The sequence below is a fragment of the Schistocerca nitens genome, chromosome 4 (genome assembly GCF_023898315.1).
Source record: "Schistocerca nitens isolate TAMUIC-IGC-003100 chromosome 4, iqSchNite1.1, whole genome shotgun sequence".
NCBI lineage: Eukaryota > Metazoa > Arthropoda > Insecta > Orthoptera > Acrididae > Schistocerca > Schistocerca nitens.
In genome coordinates, this window is record NC_064617.1 from 229,666,615 (window position 1) to 229,673,628 (window position 7,014).

Here is a 7,014-nt window from a genome sequence, read left to right on the forward strand (position 1 = left end):
CCCGTGCGACGACAGAGGCGCAGCTGATTGAGATGCCGGCGCACCTCACCAGAGGCCCCCAAAACCACATACATAGCGCGTCCAAGGCAGCGAAGAATGCGCCCTTCGAGCCAACGCCGTGAACCTCGGTAGTGGCGGTAGTAGACAACGTCGCCTGGGGCAAAAGCAGGTGTCTGCCGCTGCACAGGAACCTGATGCGGCGGATGTAGCAAAGACATCAAGGTTCGATGATGGCGACCGTGGAGCAACTCAGCCGGCGAGCGACCATCTCGGGGCTGAGAGCGATACGAAGACAAAAAGAGCAATAACGCGTCCTCCCGAGAATGCGACTCTTTCAACTTCAACATCTGGGACGTGAAAGTCCTGACCAATCGTTCAGCGGCACCGTTTGACTATGGCGAAAATGGCGCGGACGTCAGATGTTGAATACCATTGGCCTTGCAGAATGACTGAAATTCTGCAGACATGAATTGTGGGCCATTGTCGGAAACAATAGTCTGTGGAAGACCTTCAATGCAAAAGATAGCAGATAACGCTTGGATGGTGGCAGATGATGTCGTGGGAGACATCCGGACAACAAAAGGAAAATTACTGAATTAATCTATCACAACCAACCATCGAGCATTCCAGAATGGACCAGCAAAATCGACGTGTAAGCGTTGCCAAGGGAAAGTGGCCTTTGGCCATGCAAAGAATTTCCGCGGTGGTGCTGATTGTCGTTCGGCACACACCATGCAAAAAGAGCACATATTCGTAATCGCAGCATCGATTCTGAACCAAGTACAGTGCTGACGAGCAACTTGTTTCGTTCTCACTATATCCCAATGTCCTTGGAGGAGAAGCTTTAAGATAGAGGACTGTAACGAACGTGGTACCATGACCATGGACTGATCATTAACAGAACGCAAAAGCAAAACACCACATCGAACAAAAAGTCGCTCCTTGTGAGCAAAAAATCGGCGAACCAATGGGTCCCCGATCCGTGACTTTGACAAGGGCCATTGCGTAGCAACAAAACGCAGAACTGTAGCAAGGACAGGGTCGGCAGTTGTGGCTGTAACTACACGACGAAAATCAATCGGAAACCAGTCGACCACGTCATCGGTTTCCGAATCAATGAACATGCAAGCAATTTCGCAGGAATCAAATGCCCTATCCTCAGCAACAGGCAACCGGGACAACGCATCGGCGTTTCCGTGCTTAGCAGTGGACCGATACAAGAAATCGTAGCGGTACTGCGAGAGGAAAATAGACCAGCGAATGAATTTCTGCGCTGTATGTGGAGGTACAGGCTTGTTCGGATGAAAAAGCGATGTCAAAGGTTTGTGGTCTGTGATTATGGTAAAGTGACGACCATACAAGAAGTCATGAAACTTTGTAACACCAAATACGAGAGCCAATGCTTCTTTCTCGATCTGCGAATAGTTTCTTTGTGCAGACGAGAGCAATTTGGAAGCAAAGGCAATAGGGCGATCGTGCGATCCATCTTTGTGCGCAAGCACAGCACCGATCCTGAAATCCGATGCATCCACCATCAACAAAAGGGGCTTTGGGGGATCAAATGGCGTAAGGCAAGTATTGGAAAGCAACGCCGATTTCAACCAGCGAAAGGCGCGTTCGATTCCGTCGTCCAGACGAACGGAATACCTTTATGGCATAAGCGATGAAGCGGAGCTGAAATGGAAGAGGAATGCGGCACCTATCTGTGATAATAGTTGATTTTTCCCAGCACACTCTGTAGCTGCTTCAAATTCTGCGGCGAAGGCAAGTCTTGTATGGCACGGAGTGCGTGGGACTGGGACTGGCCTTGTGCATTGAGTACATGTGCCAGGTATGGCAAGTCACTAGCAAAAAACACACATTTGTCCTTCCGTAAGCGAAGACCATTTTGTCGCAAGACCTGAAATAATGTTCTGAGATTGGCTAAATGTTCTTCTTCCGTCTTTCCGGAGATCACAATATCGTTCAGATAGTTTGCTGCAGTAGGGTCCGACGCACAAACAGTTTGTAGATATTGCTGAAACAATGCAGGGGTGGATGCACACCCAAATGGCAGTCGTTTGAATCGATACAAACCAAGATGCGTGTTAACCACCAAAACGCGCTGGGATTCTTTGTCCACTGGTATTTTCATGTACGCATCTGCTAGGTCCAACTTGGAAAAATATTTGCCCGGGCACAGTTTGTCAAAAAGATCTTCCGGGTGGGGTAAAGGAAAAGTTGCAATCACTAATTGTGGATTCACTGTTGCCTTGAAGTCCACACAAAGTGTCAATTTTCCCGAAGGTTTTGGCAAAGTTACTAAGGGTGATGCCCAGAGAGAAGCCTGCACACGTTCAATTACACCTTGTGATTCCAAATCGTGTAATGTTTTTGCGACCTCTTCACGCAATGCGTGGGGAACATTGCGCGCTCTGAAAAATTTTGGTTGCGCATTGACTTTCAGTTCCAAATGTGCTTTATAGTTCTTAGCGCAACCGAGGTCCGGTGCAAAAATGTCTGCAAATTCTTCACATAGACGAGAAACACTGTCTGAAGGCACAGTCTGGTTCACTGATAGGACCTGATTTACTATAGACAAGTTAAACAACTGAAATAAATCGAAACCAAACAAGTTCACTGCTGAAGAGTTTGTCCTTTGTTTGGTCCAAGAAGGCTGCACTGTCCTAAGACAGGGATCTCTTGACCTGAATAGCTAGTTAACGTAACATTTGAGGCACGCAACGGAGGTATGCCCAGCAGTTTGTAAGTGTCTTGATTGATCAGTGAAACTGCAGCTCCGGTATCGAGCTGGAATGGTATCACTTTGCCATTAAGTCTACAAAAAGTTTATTGTCCTGCTGACGAAAAGAGCGACTGTCTCGTGTAACGTGAACTGACACTGGTACAAAATCACTTGCGACTTGACGGGAGTTCTGGCGATGTCGATGCACACTATTTGTGTGACGAACACAGTCACTGTTAGAGAGAGTGGCACTGGGCGGAGTGGAATAAACGACACGAATTTTCATGGGCGAAGTTTCGCGAGCCTGAGTATCCTTGGTTCGATTCAGATTCCGACGCGAAGCAAAGGGCCTGGAATGGTTTGGAGTTTCCGATCTGAGCTTTTTCTGATAAACACTCTGAACATGTCCTTTTTTATTACAGTAAAAGCAAATAGCTTGGCGTGACGGGCAGTTCTCACGCGAATGTTTAGTAGCGCACCGCGGACATGATTGGAGCACTGCATTTGCTTGCCGGCGCAGCACACGTGGCGGAGAGCGTAGCGGCAGCGGCGCGGCCAGGCGCGAGGGCTGTTTACCGCTCCGTTCAGCTCGCCCGGCGGGCCGGTTAACCTGACACACGGCTGGCGAAGTTTCAAATGATTCCTGAGCAAAGTCAAGTGTGTCCTGCCGATCCAATATGTCCATCACTTGGTGAAGGGAGGGATTGACTAGTTTCAAAATCTGTTCCCTTATACGAACTTCAGAAACGTTCTGTGCAATTGCATCACGTACCATAGTATCTGAATACGGGAGTCCAAATTGACACTCAAAAGCACAATCCCTAGTAAGGCCTTGCAAGGTTGCAACCCACTCCCGATTAGTCTGACCTGCCGTACGTTTTGTACGAAAAAAGGTATACAGTTTCGTAACTACATTGACTGATTCTTTGAAATATGCATCTAATGCAGACAAAATTTCATCGCAGGACAGAGTTGCTACGTCGCGTCGGGGAAATAATTTGACTATCACACGGTAGGTTTGCACAGCGACGGACGACAAAAGAAAAGGCTGCCGCTCGTTACCTTGAATTCTGTAGGCGGCGAGATGGAATCCAAATTGGCGTGACCACTCCGTCCAGCTTTCCAGTGCAGCATCAAAAGGTCTGAAGGTAGGTGCAACTGTGTGTTGTGGCTGCGTTAGTGGTGGAGCGGCGGCTGCCGCATCGTTTTGCATTGCACGTTGACCCTGGACGAGCTGTCCAAGGGCATCCAGTAATGCCTGCGTCTGCTGATTCTGTACGTGATAAAATACAGACAGTGCATCTGGAGATTGTGGCGAAGCCATTACGCAATTAAATCAAGGCAGTATAGATAAGAACACCGTTTACACTCGTTGCCAATGTTGTGTTGGCAGAAGAGCCAACACCGTGTTACTAGAGGAGGCCGAAATGCAAGCATTTCAGCTCACGCAGGCTGGCGTGAGGATGGAAGGACTATACTGACGTGAGGTCTGGAACATGACAAGGAATTAGAATTCAGAAAGCGGACATAATTAGTTTGATACTTAACTTTAATCCATTAATGGTGAATGTCGCCCTTGACGGTACATGATTCACTATATTATCTGTGCAGAATACATTCTAATAACTGAATATGGCGCCTTGGTAGGTCGTAGCAAATGACGTAGCTGAAGGCTATGCTAAACTGTCGTCTCTGCAAATGAGAGCGTATGTAGACAGTGAACCATCGCTAGCAAAGTCGGCTGTTCAACTGGGGCGAGTGCTATGGAGTCTCTCTAGACTAGACCTGCCGTGTGGCGGCGCTCGGTCTGCAATCACTGATAGTGGCGACACGCGGGTCCGACGTATACTAACGGACCGCGGCCGGTTTAAATGCTACCACCTAGCAAGTGTGGTGTCTGGCGGTGACACCACACATATCTTGGTATTTGAATACGCATACCTATACCAGTTTCTTTGGCACTTCAGTGTATTAACAAAAATTATGCCATAGACAGGGATCATGTGACATTATTCTAAATTTCTTGCCCGAAAATTACTTCTAACAGATAATTAGAGAAGCAGCTCTCGAAGTTAACGTCCTATACCTCCTAGCAACAAACAGACCTGAACTTAACGAATCTGTTATCGCAGTTGAAGGTATCAGTGATCATAAGGCACTGCTAGAAACTATGACTATGTGTTCTATAAGGAATGTTAAGAAAGGTATGAAAGTATATTTGCTTAGCAAGAGTGACAGGATACAAACTGCAAAGTATCTGAGTAGTCAGCGTCAAATTTTCAGTGATGGGGACGAGGATGTGGATCACAAATGGAAAAAAAAAACTCAAAAGCACCGTTCAGTATGCCGTAGAGAAGTATGTGCCTAGCAAGGTCCGAAGGGATAGGAAAGACCCATCGCAGTTTAATAGTCGTGGTAGAAAACTGCTAGGTAAAAAAAGATAGCTTCATCACACACTCGAGAGAAGTCAAAACGTAGCGGACAAACAAAAGCGGAACGACGTGAAAAAGAGCATAAGGAGAGCAATAAGAGAATCGTTCAATGACTTTGCAAGCAAAATTTTGTCACTTGATTTGAGAAAGAACCCTATGAGGTTTTCATATTTCGCAAAATCAATAAGCGGTTCGAAATCCTCCACTCATTCGCTCAGTGCCCATATTGGCAACGAAACGGTAGATAGCAGAGAGACGGCCGAAATATTAAATTGAGTCTTCCGAAATTGTTTCACCGCTGAAGATCGTAACACAATCCCTCCTTTCGGTTATCATACGTACGTCGAAATCGCAGATACTGAGATAAGCGATTGCTTTGGGTCCTGCGATGCAGGACGTATCAGATATTAAGCTGATAAGAACAGATACTACACTTTGAAAGGGATGAAGACCAGATGAGATACCTATATGATTTTACAAGTATTATGCAAAATAACGTGCTTCCCTTCTAGCTGCAGTTTGTCGTATATCGCTGGTGCAACGAAGGATACCAAGCGACTGGAAAAAAGCACAGATCATTCCCGTTTTCAAGAACGTAGGGCAGATGCACATAATTATAGGGCTATATCGTTGATGTCAGTCTGTTGTAGAATTATGGAACATTATTAAAGGACATCTTCAAAACACCATGAGCTACACTTGAAATGTTTATTTGCTAAACCGTTATTCGGGTGTATAACCCGTCGACAGTGGCATGTGATACAAGAAACAAACAAGTACATCGATTTCCACAACATGACAACTGTATATATAACAGCATAAATATAAGGCTGCTTACATAATGTATCTCTGTGGTAGAGACATGTGCGTCAGTTAATACCTATAACATAGTACACAATTGTGGTGTATGTTACTGCTGTCACATCTTAAATAGTGACAATATTTCATCACGCCTGACATAGCTGTCACATAAAGTAAACATGGAACTGACTCGTCAAAGAGTCTACATTATCTGTCTTTTGTTATTTCTAAGATCATTTACACAGTGTTGCACAGGATGACAATCATTGAACTATATGAAAAAATCGTAAATTAGTTATAAACTATGGCTGCACTTTATTCGACATGTAAACGTCACTACAGGCGACGGTGTGGCACAGACGAATAGTGAAATTCTGCATGACCTGCTGAAGTGTCGGAGCATCAACGTTGTCGATGACCTCCTGAATGGCTATTTTCAGCTCAGCAATGGTTTTGGGATTATTGCTGTACACTTTGTCTTTAACATAGTCCCACAAAAAGGAGTCGCATATGTTCAGATCCGGAGAATATGGTGGCCAATCGAGGCCCATGCCAGTGGCCTCTGGGTACCCTAGAGCCAGAATGCGGTCCTCAAAGCGCTCCTGCAGGACATCAAACACTCTCCTGCTTCGATGGGCTCGAGCTCCGTCTTACATGAAGCACATATTGTCGAAATCAGGGTCATTTTGGATAATGGGGATGAAATCTTCCAAAAGCATCACATACATTCGGTAGTCACTGTACCATTAAGGAGTATCGCACCGATTATTCCGTGAGTGGACACGGCATACCACACAACCACCCGTTAAGGGTGTAGAGATTTCTCGATCGCGAAATGTGGATTCTCAGTCCTCCAAATGCGCCAATTTTGCTTATTGATGAAACCAAGCCATGCATGCGCATTTTAATTTGTATCATGCCCCGCGACCAATCGCCGACCGGAGTGGCGAACGGTTCTAGGCGCTACAGTCTGGAACCGCGTGAACGCTACGGTCGTAGGTTCGAATCTTGCCTCGGGCCTGGATGTGTGTAATGTCTTTAGGTTAGTTAGGTTTA

General features: G+C 46.0%; 1 pseudogene; it reads right to left on the reverse strand.

The window, feature by feature from the left end:
• Positions 1–5,537: 5,537 nt before the first annotated feature.
• On the reverse strand, positions 5,538–5,593 carry LOC126254349 (U2 spliceosomal RNA; annotated as a pseudogene).
• Positions 5,594–7,014: the final 1,421 nt, after the last annotated feature.